This window comes from Callospermophilus lateralis, chromosome 3, assembly GCF_048772815.1.
Source record: "Callospermophilus lateralis isolate mCalLat2 chromosome 3, mCalLat2.hap1, whole genome shotgun sequence".
NCBI classification, from domain to species: Eukaryota; Metazoa; Chordata; class Mammalia; order Rodentia; family Sciuridae; genus Callospermophilus; species Callospermophilus lateralis.
In genome coordinates, this window is record NC_135307.1 from 142,241,944 (window position 1) to 142,261,779 (window position 19,836).

A 19,836-nucleotide genomic window follows, 5' to 3' on the forward strand; every position below is an offset into this window, starting at 1 on the left:
CCATTGAGTAACTCAGGATTTTTTATTTCTACTATTCCTTTCATCCATCTCTATTATGTCACCTTTTATGTTGCACTAGAATCAGGGTGCCACCTTGTTCACCCCAGTGGAACCGTAAGCCCCTGAAGACAAAGGTCTGGGCTTCTAATTTATTTATTTTGAATTGATACTTAATAATTGGACATGTTTGTTGGAAACAGCGTAATAATTTGAGACATGTCCATAACATATAATGATCAAATCAGGGAAAAGGTCATGGTTTTGACATCTCTAGCATGCAGCACAGTACCCATTTCCAATACTTTCGTATTGAATTAATGGACTGATGAGCAGGGAGACTATGACCTAATCAAAAGGAGGGTGAGGCTGTGACGTAAGATGACAATGGTGGGAAAGACGAATGGAAGTCTCTTCCATACTACAAGACTCAGTGGCACTTTAAGAAAACAGGGAAGTAAGAACAGGTTATAGAGATTGTTGATTACCTACCTAGTATCATTTTTCACATTCTTGAACTTGGATTTATTGGAGCAGAAATGCGTCCAGAGTTTCCAAAGTTCATTCCTCTGCCTCCTTCGTTGATTAGGGTGCAGCACTGTCTAGTCAATTCAATGTCGTAAGCAAAGATTTTGGGGTGGCAAGTTCAGGAAAGCTCCCCTTGAAGGGTGGCAGATATACAGGTGGCAGATGCCCTTTGGTCTTATGATCTCCCTCCTTTCTGTCCTAAAGTGGACATAAGCAGGATTGGAGTTTCAGCAACTCTTTTGAGAATGCAAGAATGAGCACCACTGAGAGTCTTTCAGACCTTTACATCAGCCTGTCTAGTGTGTAAGTAATGGCAGACGTGGTAAGACAAAATTGACAGGGCTTACAACTAGACTTGAGAGTTTTCTGGAGGTCAAACAAGAACCTTAGGACCAAGATAATGCTGAAGTTTTGAGGTTTTAACACAAGGAAGAGTTTATTCCTATATACAAACAAAATGGATGAAACAAAGGGGAAGGGATAGGAGAACTGACTTACAGAGACAATTGATGAGCTTCAGGCTTGATATACTGAGCTTGAAGACATCCAGATGGAGATAAGACACATTCAGGAGAAACACTATGGTGGGCCAGACCTGTAAGCAGAGGAGATAACTGGAGTATCAAAAATGGATGGGTTTGCTTAAAGATAAAGTATCAGGCAAAGAGAAGGTGACAAAGGACAGAATTCTGAGCAGCACCTTAAGACAACAGAAAAAAGATTCATCAACCTTGGGAAGAAAACAAGAAAAGGGCTACAGAAGGAAAGTAAGGGGGTTTCAAAATAGTCAATGATGCAAAACAGCAAAGGAGCAGGATCATTCACAAACTGTCATTTGATATGGCCCTCAGGAAGTCAGATGTGTCCATGAAGAACACAACCTCAGTCTCCAGGAGTGGAGAGTCCTGTAGATTCAAAACTCTATGAAAAAGTGTTGTCAAAGAGAATATCCTCTCAAGAAATTAAACTATGAAGGGAAGAAGACACAATACCACATAACTAATACCATTAGGCGCAGCAGGCTAGTCATTCCTTCAGTACAGACTTAATTGGATGAAGAATATGATATTTTAATATTTAATCAAATCTAATATCTACTAAGCTCAGTATTTAATATGTATAGGAAATATAACATAATCTGCAGTCACATTTTGGGCAGTCACGTTTTTGGCAGTAAATGCTTGCTTTTGAGACAAGTAAATGCTTGCTTTTGAGACATCCTATCTTTAATTCAGTACTCTTAAAAACAATATACTACTATACTGGAATTAAGAGACCATGGGTTTAATGTTCTAATTCCATAACAATTTTATTATGGCCTTTGCATGTACTTACACCTTTTCACCTTTCTCTTCTAATAGGTGAAATTTGAATCCTAAATATTGCCAAGGTCAGTACAGCTTCATGCTTGGTATTAGCCTAGCAAAAGTTTTCTCCTCTCTCCTTGAGAAAAACTATGTTGAGTCCAACTCATGTATTGGATCTTATCAATTAAGCTGCCCTGGACTGATATTGGCACTGCTCCTATGTCAATTCACCCAATAAGATTCTGTAAGAGTATGCAACTTTATGGAATAAGGGTTCAGAGAGTTCTCAGATGCTCTGTTTGTATTTTGATTGGCACCTAGAATTATTAGTATATAATCACATCATCATTTTATGCATTTATTAATAGCCAACAATTTTTCCATCATTAACTTTGTGCCAAATATTTTGTACACACTATTTTGTTTACATATCCCAACAAACTTATCCGCATTTCACAGATAAGAAAATTGATGATCAATATTTTTAGTGACAGCACAAGTCACAGAGTTAAAAAGTAGAAGAGCACAGATTTGAACCAAAATGTGTTTGATAGTTCTAGTCACTGTGATTTACTGTCATTCCTAAAATCTCAGGCACTGTAATTTAAAAAAATATTCTTAAAAATACCTGGCTTTTGGGGCTGGATATATACAGTTGGTAGAGTGCATGTCTTGCATGTGCGAGGCACTGGGTTCGATCCTTAGCACCACATAAAAATAAAACAATAAAGGTTAAAAAAATACCTTGCTCTTCAGGGTGACCCAATAAAAATGGGCATGATTACTTTTCATTTTTCTTATTAATGCTTCCATGGGAGACTGAGCCTCAGAAATATACCCTAGTAGTCCAATAGTAATGGACCAAGTCCACATTCAAGCCCAGATATCCCACTCTAAATTCCAATCCCCTTCTTCCTCAAAGTACTTCCCACTGGAACATAAAGCACACTTATAAAATCTAGTCTCTGCAGTGGCGATGAATAACTGTATCATAATAATGTTGACTATTTTCTTTGCTTTCAGTTATCTATTTTTAAAAATGGTCTCCAAAGGTTTCCAAAATCCAGTAATCTACACTAGAGATGGATCAAGCAGATCATTTGGAACAAGGCACTCGGGTCAATCATTTTTAGAACCAAAAGCAGAGCAAACCATTTTGGGTTTACTATTTTGAGGTTCTGAAATGTTCAGTTGCGTTTGTTCCCTTTGGTCTGCCGCCAGGAACAGAGGCATAAGGGCTCAAATACCAAATGAAAGGGTGTTCTCACAGTGTTTCTGGCCAGGACCAGAGTGGAAATATCGGAAAGCTCACAGGCAAAGCTGTTCTTCTGAGATTTTCATACCAAACCTGCAAAAGCAAGATGCTTGCAAAAAAAAAAAAAAAAAGCATATTTTTTTGAGTAGTTATCTGGAGAAAATTTTTTACTGCAAACTCTGCCTGACCTGACTTACACTTTGCATCCTCCATTCTCATGTTGTCCACTCATCCTTCCAAAGATCATGAGTTTAGGTAGGCATATGCTGCATGGAATGAGTAGAGTAGGTGATTCTTTTACAAATACACCTCAGTTGGAGATACACTTTGCCATTCCCACAAACATGTTTTAGATTGTAAATATTCTACGTAGTCTAAGAGTACAGATCAGATAAATGATTTTGACAAAAACCCTACATAATCATATTCTGTTCCCCCAACTAGGGGACTACTAGGGCATATTTCTGAGGCTCAGTCTCCCATGGATAGCATTAATAAGAAAAATGAGAAGTAATCATTGACTTAAGGGCAAAAGGGCAATTCTCCAATACTCACTTTATTTTTAATGCATCTCTATAAATTTCCACCAAGTTTATTTTTGACTATTGGATTAATTGAATTCTAAACATAACTTGCACTTCTAATTTTACCTCATCTACTGGATTCAAGACTAAGGTATGATCTCTGAAAATGTAATCGTCTTTCCTTTATTTTAACAACCATGGACTTGTGAGTTTCTACTGTTAAGTTATTAATTTTATTTCTAAATTTATGGTTTAATTACTGTCTAAATCATTTGTGTTCTTCCTTCATAAGTTCAGGCAGTTAAAGTAAAAACTATGGTATTAAATAGAATCATTTCCAATATAGAGTCCACTTAAACTAGCAGTTCAAAAAAAGAGCAGATATGGATTAGGATGATCAGAAAGGCTTGGTCTCAATCAGACCAAAACAAGCAGTTAATTCCCTGAGAGATGTTATAAAAAGGCAGAACACTGGTGTCATTGAAAAAAGTATTCCTTAATTCATGCTCCATTGTATATGGCAATTGAAATAAAAGAATAGTCAACATCAACAAACACTGATACCACAGATGTAGCCAGGTCATTATTTTATAGTACTTTCAGAAACTTTTATGTTCTAATGGTTCCCTTTAAGGACCCCCATTTATAGTCTGGAAAGGAGCATAATGTGCCTAGTGCAGTTGGCCAGTGTACATCTTTTCCATAGAACATCACATGGGGCTACTGTTCCCTAGAATCTACTTTGGGGAGCCCTGACCTAGGACAATCAGGACCAACTGGGAGGAGAAAATAAGTGAATCTCCTCTGAGCATTGTGCATATACCATGAATACATCACTGTATTTAACCTAGTCAATAATCCTGCATGATGACAGGAAATGCTATTCCTACTTCACAAATGTGGACATTAGAATTCAGTGGATTTATCAGTCGTTGTGGATCCCAAATTCTTTAAACAATAAGGACCAGTCACTAAACTCATGAATCAGAATCTCAGGAGTATGATTCAGGTATATGTATATAGAGAGCTCATCAGATGACTTTGTTTTACAGTACATTTGGGAATGAGCTATTTCCCTAGGACTTTTTTTTTTAAGTGAAAGAGTTGAAACTTGGAATTCCATCTTCTCATTCCAAGTCCAGTGGTCTTTCTACTGTAGTCTGCCACCCATGAATGATACTGTACTCCTGGGAATGTCCAGGTAAGAATCTGGAAATTTTCAGAAGGGGACACATTAGCTAATTGAACCATGACAGGAAAAGGGTACCAAAATACTATAATACCTTCTAAGAGAACCAGGTAAACAGCACAGTTCTTCAGAAATAAAAGTAAATGCATTAAATTTCATAGTGACTTCTTGAAAAATCAACTAGTCTTATAAATACTACATAAGGTATTGTCAAAGATAAAGCTTTCCTTTCCATGATCAATTGGAGACATTGTGCCATTTCCCCAGAGCATTATATGTGGATTTTGAATGTTTGGTAACTTGTACTTAAAAATCAAAATTAAATGATTTTCTCAACTATAAAATAAGCCCTTTTCTTTGACCTTTCTAAAATCCATGAGATTTTTCTCTTTTCACATACAATAGTGAGTTTTCCAGACCTGCCTTCCTGCCTGCCTTTCATTCTGATTGTGAATGTTCCACGTTCAACTTCCACTTCTTCAATAAAATTGCTTGTTGAAGAAAAAAATGTCAATAATTATTAATTCCTTCACTTATGGTATAAAGTTACTTATGGCAACAGAGAGCAACTGGAAAGACACCCATTCTAAATATGGAGCTTGTCAAATTAAAGTTCCTCAAACTGTAATTGATAGAGGACATTTTATTGTTTTGTTTTTTCAAGCAACTACTCTGGCCTGTAGACATTTTACATTAATTTCCTTAAGTTTTTTACACTGTGTTAATAAGGAAACTCTAGCAGGTCTCAGCTTGGTAGAATGGCCCTCACTTGGCCCACTCAACAACAGATAAATGCACTCTTTGGTTATTCCTTGAACTTTAGAACAAAGCAAACAACTCAACCTTGGGAAAATGTGGGGCTTTGCTCTAAAAGGAGCTAACAAAGTAACTTGGCAAAAAGGAGTAAAGAATTCAAGGATAAATTCACTTGTCCCATTATGTGTACAGGTCAAATGCCTATTTTGGCATACATTGTATGTATTTGGTAATACACATAATATTCACCTAGTTGAGTCTAATGGCTCTTTGAAAGCCATTAAGTGTATTAAGTCAATATAGTTTTTGGTATGCATGCAAATTTGAAAAACACATTGTTATACTTCTAGCACTAGCACGTTCTTTCATATCAGAACCTTCTGCTCTGCAAGTGGCTTGCTGTTTTGATCAGGCAGTTTACTCAGGAGGGAAGGGAGCTGAAGATTTGTGGGTCTACACTGCTCCTAGAAAAAAATATTTTTTTCCTCTGGGTAAGAGCTGATATTTGTTTCCAAGGGGTACATTTTAATATTGGGAAAATATTTTTTTTTAGATTATTCACTACATCAAACAGTTACAAGCATATCTGACAAGGAGCTAAGAATATTTGTAAGAGTTAGGAAAGCCCTCTGTAGGATCAAATACAAAAGCCTCAAATATTAAGGAAAGGAAAACTTATGCACAGTAGAGGAAATAATTTTGTCAAAATAAATAAATGGAAAAGGAGAAACACATCTAGTGATTTCTAGTGAATTAATTTTTTTCACTTAAAGATTATTTGTCAAATCTACTTATTATCTCCATGTGTGACAGGAAGTCTACACAGCCAAAATTACTAGCCCCAAATCCCAGGCCTGTGGTATTTGGAAGCTTCTGTTACTGTAACAAAATAGCTGAGATAATCAACTTGTGAGGAGAAATGGCTTATACTGCCTCTTGTTTCTGTCCATAGTTGCTCCTCCCTGTAGCTGGGGCTTGTGGAGGCACAGTACATTCTGGTAGGAGTATATAGCAAAGGAGGCTGTTCACCTCAGGAAAGCCAGGAAGTAAAGCGTGAGAATGGAGGGTGTCAAGGTTTCAATATCTTGATTATGGACACAGCCCCCATGACCTAACTTCCTTCCATGAAGTCCCATCTTCTCACAGGGTTCAGCAAAGACATTTCCACTCAGCCCATGGTTCCTTTTGTTCTCCTGCATAAGTCTTAAGCAACTTGGCCATTATCAGGTACCCATTTGCCACTCCAATAGCATCAGTCTCATTAGACCTCCCTCCCAGCTCTGTGCATCATGGCACTGATTGTGAGTAGTCCCTTAAACACACACACACACACACACACACACACACACACACACACACACACACACCTCGTCTACACACCATGTGGGTTCATCTCTCTTGTCTTTGATAGTCTTGCCCCTCTCTGACTGAAATGTCATATTACTCACTCCAGTATCCCCTTGTAGTCTGCATAGATAATATCTACTTAAAGCCTTAGGGACTGAGTTGATGTTATCACCTCCTCCCCTGGAAAGCATCCCTTGTCACTGTCCACCACACTCTCGGGAAGGATATTCCCCTACTCTGTGCTCCCCTCTACATTTCTGTGTGTGATGCTCTGCATGTAAGCTTCACCCTGGACTCCAGTTCCTTGAAGTTCAGGATCATAAATCTTTACATTCTAAATGCCTAGCACAGAGCACACACTGAATAGGTACTCCATGTTTATTGAATAAATGGGAAAATAAAAATTTATATCCCAAATGATTCCTTTTTCTAAAATTTTGTGATAGCATAGATTTACATTTTAACACAAGTATAAAAATTTAAAACTACCCCCCCCTTTTTTTTTTTTTTAGGACTTGAAAGCATGTGTTTTTCCTTAATTGAAATGTAATATCAGTGGATTCCAAGTGTGATTTTTTTTCATGAGTGTATATTAATTACACAGAATGATAGTTTATTGTGGCACATGTATACGTGCATATAACATACCTTGATCATATCTACCCTTCCTTCTCTTCCCTACCCTTCCCTATCTCTTTCCTTTTAACAGTCTCCCTTGTATTTAATAATTCTATAACTACTATTAATTATAAGTAAGCTGTTCTCTTAATTGGAAGGATTACCAGAATCAAGAATAGAAGTGAGGGAAGGAAATAAGTACCTACCACTTGCTGCTAGAAACTGTAACCTCTCTTTACTCAAATGGCAGTCACATAACTTGCCAAAGGTCACGTGGCTGCAGGGATATAGCAGAATCAGGACTAGAGCTCTGATCCACGGAATGGAAATTTGTTAGAGTCTGTAAACAAGTCTGGATGGCGCCTGGCAACATGCCAGAGGGAGTGGTTTGTGAAGTAAGGCCAGCCAGCGAGCCATTAAGTGTGGAGATTCCTTATTGGTTGACTGCTGTATCTAGTTTATGTTAATTAAGAGAAGCTGTGTGGAATGTATAAATACCTCTGTTGTCCTACAATAAACGGCTCCCGTTCCTGCTGTATCAACGTACACAAGTTGTTCGTCACCCCCCAGTTATTTTGCTGCAGCCGGACTGTGGCAGAAATTCATGTTCTTCTGACTACATCAAGATGTATCATGCAAAAGTGGTGTTGTATTTAGAGAGAATATAAATATCCAAGAATCTATGAAGAATTTTTAAATGCTTAATACATGCAAGATTCACAACTCTGCTTATGAAGTATTATATTGAAGTGAGTTTCATTATTTCAAATAGCTTGTGCTTGATTTCTTTTAGAGAAAAGAAACAAATAACCAAAATAGGGATATAAAAATCTTTGGCTCTGAGCATTGCTCACCCCTTTAAAGGCTATGGACCATGGCTCAGAGAAAGCCAAGATGAATTCTATTTTCTCCTCTCCCTCTTCCAGCGGAGCACAGCTTTGCAATCCTCCTTCCATTAACTACCCGTTGTTTCTTTTACCAACCCCATTTCATTTTAAAATATCATTTTTATGAAGGGTAATGTTACATGCTAGAAAACTGTAAAAAATTAATGGATAGAGTTAGTATGAAGAAAATGCATTATTCCAATAGTTTTATTTTTTTGCCCATTACACATTTACAAGTTTTGTTGTTTATATGGATGTTTTATAGATGGCTCTTTTCAAAACATATTACTTTAACACTCTGATCATTGAGAAATTTAAATCAACACTCTACTTCCTTTTCCACACAGGGAAATAAAACACAAAAACTCTTTTCTAAAAGATTCACCTGCATTATTGTTAATAGTCTTATTATCTTTGTAAAATATTTATTAGAAGTTCTTATGGAAGATCATATACAAAATTATCTTAAGCATTTTTTATGATTTATATATTAGATCTCCCCCAAAAGCTCATGTGTGAAACAATACAAGAACGTTTAGAGGTGAAATGATTGGGTTGTGAGAGTTGTTGAGCAAAGTAGCTCTCCCTTTCTCTCTCTCTCCCTCCCCTTCCTGGTGTCATGTCTAGCTGCTTTCCTTCACCATGCCCTTCCAAATGATGTTCTGCCTCACCTTAATCCTGGAGAAGTAGAATTGGTCATCTATGGACTAAGACCTCTGAAACTGAGAGAAGCAAATAAATTTTTTCTTCTATGTTGTTTTTGTTGGGTGTTTTGGTCACAGCAGAAAAAAAAATGACTCAAACAGGGTTGAATGGATGTCATTGACCTATTAATTTAGTTTTTGAGATATATGGTATAACCTCTATTATTCTCAATATTTGCTTTTATTTGATGCCAAATCTGGTTCCCAAAACAATGTCTGGTGCCTAGCATTTTGTTTGCAAATGTGTGTTCAATGAGAAAATGTTCTCTAGGAATCTGAGCTCATGCATCTATTGATATCCTTCCTGTGTTTGGATTTTTTGTTGTTCCCTTTGTTAGACTCTGACTAAATTAAGTAAGAAAAAGGGAGAAAATTATCAGAAGGCTGTAAAGGAGCTCATAAAACCAAAAATCTGGGTACTCAAGTGATAGTAGGACAGAGGAAAGAACCAGAGAGTTTCAGGCTCCAGGTAGTAGGAATTAATAAACAACCTTTTCTGGGTGCTGTCATGAGAACAATTACTTCCAGACATATTCCCATTTTTGTGTCTTTCCACTCAAAATGTAGCTTCCCAAAAGAGAGACACCGAGAGGCTGAGCTTAGACTCTACCCACTGCCTGGTATGGAACTAAAAGGGGTTAGGGAGTGGACTAAGACCAAGCAGGGTGGCTCCCCAATGAAAATTTGGGGAACCCCTCTTAAATGCAAAAATAGATGACAAACAAAACCAATGGATACTTATTAAGTCTGACAGAAAAGCAGACTTGCTAAGAGCCACAGCCAAGTAATATGATGCATGGCATTTTTGGTTGAAAGGTGACACCAGCAAGCCATTGAGATGATATGATTATGTTAAGATTTGCATTCATATGAATATTGGACTCCTGCTGTCCACCTCAGCCTGGACTCCTGGAGAGTTCCCATTGGTTGGGGAAGTGCGGTAGGAGGAAATTCTGGAGGAGGAACCTTCTCTTGGGTTCCAGGAGAACGGGAGAACGCCGGGTGTAATCTTCCTGGGCTCCTACGGGGCATTGGCGGCAGTTTCAAAAAATAAAGTTTGTCCCTGCTTGAGTGGCTCGTGATTTTGTGCCCAGCCAGACTGCGGCACAGACTTACTCTGATTCTTTTTCTAATAAAGTGATGAGTTTCTTGCAAATTAATTTTAGACTCTGAGGTCTCAAATTTCATTTTTTCATAAAAAATTGTCCAGAAGTTCTATACAATATTTTCTAATTGTATGCTTCCTCTCCCTGTCTTCCTTCCATTTCCCATGCCCCATAAGTTTTTTTTTTTTTTTAAAGAAAAGAGAAGATGGGAGGGGAGGGGAGGGGGGATAGTAGAGGATAGGAAAGGTAGCAGAATACAACAGTTACTAATATGGCATTATGTAAAAATGTGGATGTGTAACCGATGTGATTCTGCAATCCGTATTTGGGGTAAAAATGGGAGTTCATAACCCACTTGAATCTAATGTATGAAATATGATATGTCAAGAGCTTTGTAATGTTTTGAACAACCAATAAAAAAAGAAAAGAGAAAAAAGGAATAATTAATTAAATATAAGTAGGTCATTAGCTGGGACCAGTGGCACACACCCAATATCCTCAAAACTTGGGAGACTGAGGTAAGGGGATTGCAAGTTTGTGGCCAGCCTGGGCAACTTGGCAAGACCATGTCTCAAAATAAGAATCGAAAAGGGCTGGAGATTTAGCTCAGTGGTTGAGCAACCCTGGGTTCAGTCCCTAGCATTGAAGGAAAAAAAAAAAAAAGCTGGGTCAGTAATAAGGAGAGGCCAAGAAACAATGCAAATCCTAGAAGAAAAAGTAGAGTTAACATTTCAGCATATAGATATAGGCAATGACTTTATCAATAGGACCCCTAAACTCAGAAAATAATGCCACAAGTTAATAAATGGGAAGGCATCAAATGAGAAAGCTTCTGCACAGCACAGGAAAGCAATTAAGAATGTGAATAGAGAACCTCCAGAATGGAAGAAAATCTTTGCTAGCAACTCTTCAGACAGAGAATTGATATCTAGAAAACTTAACACCAAAAAGAATAGCCCAATTAACAAATGGGCTAATGAATTAATAGGCTCTTCACAAAAGCAGAAACACAAATGGCCAAGAAAAAAAATGAAAAAAAAAATGTTCAGCATCATTAGCAATTAGGGAGATGCAAATCAAAACTACACTGAGATTTCATCTAATATATAAATCATAAAAAATGCTTAATATAATTTTGCAATTTTACACCATAAGCACATAGGGTGTTTGAATGGTGCATTTTTGTGCACAGAGCCACAACTCACACAGTCGAAATGGGCATCAGACACCAGAAATAATACTCCAAGGTTAAGAATTGAGCTTGAGATTTCCCACATCTTTCAAAGGATGTCAAGTTCAAAAGCAATTGAGAAATCCTGATATAGAAGATGGATATCTACTCTTTCTATAGACTTTGGAGATTGTGTAACCTTCCATAATTTTGGTATTTACTTGATTAACATACCACTATAGAGGTTAGATTCTAAACATAAAGTCAACTTTGCCATTGAAGATCCCTTACACCTTCAGCACATAGGATGTTTGAATGGTGCATTTTTGTCAGAATGGCAGTCATCAAGAATACAAATGATAATAAATGCTGGAGAGGATGTAGAGAAAATGGATCACTTATTCTGTTGGTGGGATTGTAAATTAGTACAAACACTATGGAACTCAGTAGGAAATTTCCTCAAAAGACAAGGCATGGAACCCCCACATGACTTAGCTATACTACTCCAATATTTATACTAAAGAATTAAAGTCATCATATTATATTAATATATGCATATCCAGATTTGTATCATAACAATTCACAATAGCCCAACTATGAAACCAACCCCTACATGTCCATCAATGAATGAGTAGATAAAGGGAATAGATATATACACATTGGAGATTTATTCAGCCATAAAAAAATGAAATTATGTCTTTTGCAGGAAAATGAATGGAACTTGAGACCATTATGTTATGCAAAATAACCCAAACTCAGAAATTCAAGGTCATATGTTTTCTTACATATCTGGAAGCTAGAGAGGAAAAAAGAAAAGAAAGTTGTGTGGGCAGGGGGATCTCATGAAAATCAAAGGGAGATCAGTAAAATGGAAGACAGAGACAAACAGGTGAGAAGAAGCGAGACAGGGAAAATTCTAGGAGTGATAGTGAAATTATATTCCCAAAATATACTGTCTGACCCTAAGAACTCAAGAGGAACTCAGCAACAGGATACGCCCTATTCTAAAGGGGGAACACCCTAATCTCCTATTATGCTAAACCGCCCTGGTCCTTGAGCAAGGTCACCTTTCAGAAGTCCTTCCACTAGACAGCATGGGAGTAAGCTGGCAAGGAGATTGTCATACCTACTTGGCTGATGGCTCCCAGCATCTCCCCCCTTCTGATTAATTAACAACAAGTAATGTGGCTTAAGGACCGTGCCTGGTAGGTTGTCCAGTTCAACATATGGCTCTTACCCGTCATTGGAAAACTGACCTTTAGGCGTCAGCCTCCTGTTTTAGGTTGATACCACTGCAACTGGATCATACCCGTCACTGACTACCGGTCCAGCATACAGCCATACTTGTGGATAGGTCTATGCACCAGTGGGGGGGTGAGGTTCTTTGCCTCACCTCTGTTGGCCCCCAAATTTGGCCTTGGTGCCAGTGGGGGAGTGAGGTTAATGTGGCTTAAGGACCGTGCCTGGTAGGTTGTCCAATTCAACATATGGTTCTTACCCGTCATCGGAAAACTGACCTTTAGGCAACTGACCTTTAGGCGTCAGCCTCCTGTCTTAGGTTGATACCACTGCAATTGGATCATACCCGTCACTGACTACCGGTCCAGCATATAGCCATTGGCCCCCAAATTTAGACCATCACTAGCAGAAGGGAGGAGGATACAGAAATGCCACGACACCAAGCCAATTGACAGTTCCTTTGGAAAAATTGCATCACTGGTGACACCTTCAGCAAAGATATGCCAGCATTACCACATACATGTATGAATATGTAACAACAAATCCCATGATTATGTACAACTGCAATCTGCACCAATTTAAAAAAGTGGAAAAATTTAAAAAAATAATAATAAGAGGAGAATAGAGAAGTTGGTTTGGGATGAATAAAACTTTAAAAATCATTATATAATACTCTTAAGATATAAAGTTATCAATACAGACAATAATCACAGATATACCACACTTCATCTCCTTAGAAATAGGCAGTCAGACACTAGAAATAATACTCCTGCTCATCCTCTGATTCCTCCCTTTTATGTTAAAAAAGCACACATTTCAGATTCTGAAATTTTACTCTTAAATTTAAAATGGCCATTGTTTCAGGTTAACTGAGTGACTGTTCTCTAGTGAGAACTTTTCTATTTCCCATTTGAAACCCACACCCAAGATTCTCAGGGCATGATTCCGGGCTCGGGAAGACTGAAGAGCAAAGGGTATCATAATCTCCAAGAGAAAGGAGGACTCCTTTTGCAAAGTACATATATATAGAGAGATCATAATCATAGATTTCAAAATTAAAAAAAACGTATTTTTCTTAAACTACAAAAATAAATCATGATTGTATTACTTTTGTTACCATAGATCTATACAACTTCAAGGTTAGGAATTGAGCTTGAGATTTCCCACATCTTTCAAAGGATGTCAGGTTCAAAAGCAATTGAGAAATCCTGATATAGAAGATGGATATCTTCTCTTTCTATAGACTTTGGAGATTGTGTAACCTTCCATAATTTTGGTATTTACTTGATTAACATACCACTCTAGAGGTTAGATTCTAAACATAAAGTCAACTTTGCCATTGAAGATCCCTTACACCATCAGCACATAGGATGTTTGAATGGTGCATTTTTGTGCACAGAGTCACAACTCACACAGCCATCTATTTGCCCCAGGAGCAAGGGAAGGGTGGGAGCATTGCTAAGAATAACTGAGCACCTGACAGATCCAAACTTTCATCTAAGACTTCTTGCTCCCAGGAAAAAGTAAAACTCATGGAATGTAGTGGAGGGCAGAACTAGCTACCCTAGTTATGTTTTTATATTCCTCTGTTGAGGATGGAGTGGGGACATCCTCAAATAGGTCATATTTCCAATGTTAACTAGGAATGCAATTCTACTGTATATTCAGGAGGAAAGGGGGCTGGAAGACTACTTGGATCCAAGCATGATCACATATTTCACTTTCTTTTTTTTATTTTTATTTTTTCAATTTATTTATTTATTTATTTTTGGTACCAGGTATTGAACTCAGGGGCACTCTACCACTGAGCCACATCCCCAGCCCTTTTTTGTATTTTATTTAGAGACAGGATCTCACTGAGTTGCTTAGCGCCTCGCTTTTGCTGGGCTGGCTTTGAACTCTTGAACCTCCTGCCTCAGTCTCTCAAGCCACTGGGATGACAGGCATGGGCCACTGCACCCAGCATGTCTTTCACTTTCTAACAGCACTTCAAATCCTCAATTAAATTTCTGACTCCTTTCTCAGTTGCATAACTATAAATCTCTTTCATTATGAGGGTGGTAGGAATAACTGATTATCCTATGTGACATATACAGTCTTAATAAATGGTATTAAATCATAGTTCTAATTCAAACTCATTTTCCACATTAAATCCAATCAACTTGGAAAGTTAACAGTAAACTTTAAATTGTCCAAAATTGAGAGTGATGTGAGGGACAGAAGGAGGGCATCAAGAGTCTCCACCCCATGCATTACTTGACAATATTTAAGTAGCAATTTTACATTTTGACAGATAAACCATATGGCAGTGAGACCAAGTACATGCTCAGTAAATGCTTGTCAGAAGATGATTCAATGGATCAGAAGAAGGTTTTTGCAAAAATGCTTTAAACTCTACTACAAATTTAATGCAATTGTCCATTCCATTCACAATCAAGACGTTGTAATCATGACATTTTTTGTCTCCATAACTGACCAATATAAAAATAAGATATCCCAAAGAAGAACCTTTCCTTTTAGCCATCTGCAAGTTGGGCAAGAAAAAATGTTGCCTATTGCACTAATAAACCTGAAAAATAGAATTATTTGACAAGACATATCCTCTTTCACCATGGTGACTTCCCACCTTTACAGGGTACTGCCATTCTTAGGTGACACCTGCTTTGCTTGCAACCAGCAGCTTGGTGTGTGCCATCCTGCAGCAGATGGCTTGAGGCGTGATGTGTTAATGGCAGTGATTACTTTATGAATAGTGACAGCTGATCAGGGACATAATAAAACAATAGTGGCTGCCATCCTGAAAAAGGTGCTAAATAGGGGTGACATGCTTAGTGAGGGCTGTACCTCACTCCTGAACCTCATTATCAATTCCAAAGGGACACACAGGCCAACCAGGTAATGGCAGGCTCAGACAGAGGAAAGAACAGAACCAGCTCAGAAATCTCCCTCTGCATTAATTGGAGCAGGGGAGGACCTCAGTTTTTAATGCAGAAGCCATTTGGAGAAATAAATGCTCATGTGACCTCTCAATTTTACTCTGTGTGGATTATCCCCTGAGCTTGGAGCCTAGAACTCACCACTCTTTATGCATCATAGCCCTGAGCCAGAAAGGAAATAACCATAATAGAGTATGAGGAAATCAACTTCTATCTCTAGCAAAATTATATATTTCTAAGAAACAGCAATACTTTGAACATATATCTATGGTTAATTTATACCTCTGAAAAAAGGTAGAAGTGAGGGAACCACTGAGAGGTCTCTTTTAAGGGTTATTCATCAATTCAACACACTGGATACCGGGGAATAAAGCAAATGAGGTGAAGTCCTTCTCTTCGGAGTAGATAAATCTCATGAGAAAGACATATTATAAACAATCAATTGTATTCTAGAGTAACTAGCTATGACCATCTTCCATGATGATTCTAAGACTGATATTGAGAAAATAATGTTATATATATATATATATATATATATATATATATATATATATATATATATATATTTTAACCTAATAAACATTCAGGGCAGAGGATGCAATTCAGTGATAAAGCACTCACCTAGCATGCTCAAGGTCCTGGGTTTAACCCCCAGCACCACAAAAAATAAACCAACAAACATTCAATATTCCAATGAGTTGACCCAATTGCTATAATTTACTTTGGATTATCAATGTGCCTTCCTATAATATAGTGCTTTTTAGTAATCCAAGGAAACATATAGTCTTCCAACACAAGGGCATTTAAATAACCTAAAATAAAAAATACTATAAAAATATTTTTCACTTCCTTTGATGGAAAGAAGTGAGGAGAAATATCTGAGTGGGTTTTAAGTTTTGTATCCATCGTCTGAGCTGAATACTCATGTGTGCACTCCCCATCTGCGCTCCTCTGAGCTCAGGACCTGGAAAGGCCAACTGGTATCATGTGAAATTAACAGGCATCTCTTCTGTGCTGTGATCTGCCATCAATATTCCCTTTATAAGTCTCAGGACCAAAACTAAGTGAGACTATTACAATGACTTCATCTTGCCCATTACAGAATCTTTCCAGAGTGACTCTTGGAGAATTAATGTATTATATCTGCCCTGGAGACATAAGATGGTCCTGATGTATTCATCGATTTTACTTAACCTAGTAATTAGTTTACACAATTGTATAGAGATTTTAATGCTTTGGAGATGACAGTTTTTCTTTCAAAGTTAGTTTTGATAGCCAGTCATTTCATTTCATGGTTTACAAAAGATCTGATAAACAGGTTTTTAAAAAGCCTTCATTTAAGAATATATGGGGAAAAAAACCCATCACCTTTCAATATCCAAATGCTGCTTTGCACATCCTCACTTTTATTACTAATTTTTTTTTGGTGGGGGGCGGCATATGCTGAGTGGGATAAGGCAAAGGCTGTTGAAGTGTATGGGCTGTATCTTTTTAAGAATAATGTATAAAATGCAGAGAAATTATTAAATCGCCCAAGACTTTGAGAATGTTTCAATGTTATAATGTTTCTTATAGATGTATAAGAAATAACACCCAAGGACTGTTATTTCAGTGAATGAATTACTAATTGAGCACCCTATATGCTCCTTGACAGTCTTAAGCAATGAGGCATAGGAATGGGGGTAGGGCGTAAATCCCTTCCTCTTGAAATGCATGTCTTACAGGAGAGGAAGGGAAATAAATAAATAAGAAAAGAGGGAAGAGAATGACGGAGAGATGAGGGCAAACTTTGAGAGGAGGAACATTAGAGCAAAGACCTAACTGAGATCAGGGAATATGTAGCCTCCAAAGTGAGAAAAAGCTGAAGAGCACTGTAGTCACAGCACGGAGAATGGACAACCCAAGATTGCCTTAAAACCTACATTCCATGGATTTACTGGTATTAAAAGATGAGAGTGTTTTCTTGCCAAGAGGCAGGTATGGGGAGTTCCTGCCTCATTGCAGCTGTGCATAGGAGACTGTACACAATTTCTGTGACCCAGCAGTGAAAAAGACACTGATAGAAATCTTAAAAGAAAAAAAGACTTTCTAAGACACAGAATGATCTATGCACCAATATCCTTAAATGCATGGCAGATATGATAGTTTACAATGTGAGATCCGAGAACAGAGATGGTGCTTTGGTATTAGATTCTAGGCAACAACTTCATCACCATTCACTTTTTCTTTTTTAATTAACTTTAGAAATAGAAAATAAATATTTTCTCTTTAAAATCGTGTACTATTAAAAATAAAAGATTCTCTTTGACCTTATTATCTGCTTTGGTTCCTTCTCTAGCTCCTCAGAGATGGAATAATTTTAGATACATGGCTTTCCAGAATTTATGGGAAATTCTTACATACACCCTAGAAAATATATACACTTGTTTTATTGTTTTTTTTTATAATCAAATGACATCATAATGCATCTTGTATTTTGAAGTATAATTACTTTCCCTTGGGCAACACTATTAAAAGCTATCATAGATATAAATAGTCTTAATAATGTTACAAACAATATTACAAATAGTCCCAACTCCTTCCTTTTCATTATTCTTGAGTCTTCCATTTTGCCTGACATATTTATTCATTCCCTTTTGGTGAATATTTAGCTCATGTCCAAATATTCAATCTTGCAAATAATGATGTAAAGGAATATACTTGCACACTGTGACTTGTGTACACGGGTATATATTTCTCTAATGCAGATAGCTTACCTCATCACTTTTTTTGGCTAGTTTTTTTCCATTTTCTTCCCTTGGCTTGTCCTCCACCAAGACAGAAATAAACAGCCAAGATGATGCTGCCTTGGCTTGTTGACTCTCATTTCCTACTCCAGGTTCAAATTGAGTGTGCCGATTTAAGAACCACTCATTATCACCAAGCACTGAAGTTCCAAGATCAGAGGTCATGCTCTTCCAATCTTTGACTTCCACCTGGAGTTGTTGATGACCCTTCAGGAAAACATGTGGCGCAAGTAGTTTTGCTTTGTGAGCCAACAGAAAATTGGCCCTTGAGATGACTTGTACAAGGATTCTGTAAGCCATGAGCAGAACAGCATGGTTTCCGACTAGGCATGGAATTCAGAGTTGTAATAGAAAACATTTATTTGGCTACAACTAAACATCCTAACACATGTTAGCTTTTGTTGCCAATATGCTTCCTAATTAAGAACAACATAAAATCATAGGAAATCCTGTATCCTGTCTTCATGTACTTTTCATGTATCTTTAGTATCCTGGCTTTATTTCTCAAGCATAACTACCAAAAAAAAAAAAAAAAAAAAGTTGATTTGAAAGTCCTATTCTGCAAACCATGAACTGTGGTGTCATTAACAAGATTAATGTACATTCCAGAAGGCATCACCAAGCATTTTTCTCCTCCTTAAACAAATGCTGCTATTAAAAACTAATTAAAAAAAAAAAAGCTAATAAGCATCCCCTCCCCAATGAAAGGTCAGTACCATCTCATGGTAAGGTATTATCTACAATTGATATAAAACTTCAAATAATTTTTTAAAAGCCCCTCTTTCTAGGATGACTTGAACTGTTGGTGTTGTTTGTAAATTTTATTATGTTGAGCAGATTTCAAGATGAGTGACAGACTAGGGTCTGGTTTTCTTCTTAGGTCCTTCTTAAATCAATGTTAATTTCATGTGAAAATATTTAGAGGTATACTTGGGAGTCCTGAACCATCACCACCTCGTGACAAACAAATGGACCAGACAGACAAACAGACTGGACATTAGATAATTATTGCACAGCTAAAAATGTAGGCAGCATTTCTAATTAAAGGTAGAATTATACAAATTACTCTTAGAAAACCATGATCTATCCATTGAGATGTAGTCTTTGAACCTCTAGAGCCAAACTAACTGCTTCCTTTCCCCATCATCAGCCTGAAATTAAATTTGTTTTTAAAAAGCAGAGAGAATGAAACCAACCTCTCTGGCACACTTTACATTAAATTTCTCCCCTAGTTCCATTTAGGTTTTTTATTTCTTTTTCCCCATGCACTGAAATAGGCTCTGAAATGACATAGAGAATTAAAACCTGGGTCTGAAGAGTTACCTTGAAATATTTCTGTAGAACTTTCTAATGATTTTCAGAATTATTAAATTTTTTTCCTACAAAATACACATGATCTTGCTGCCCCTTTCCCGAGCAGAGCTTTGCATTCCTCTTGGTCCTTTTCCCCCTTCCAAATCTATTTATTGCTTGTTGTTCTTGGCTC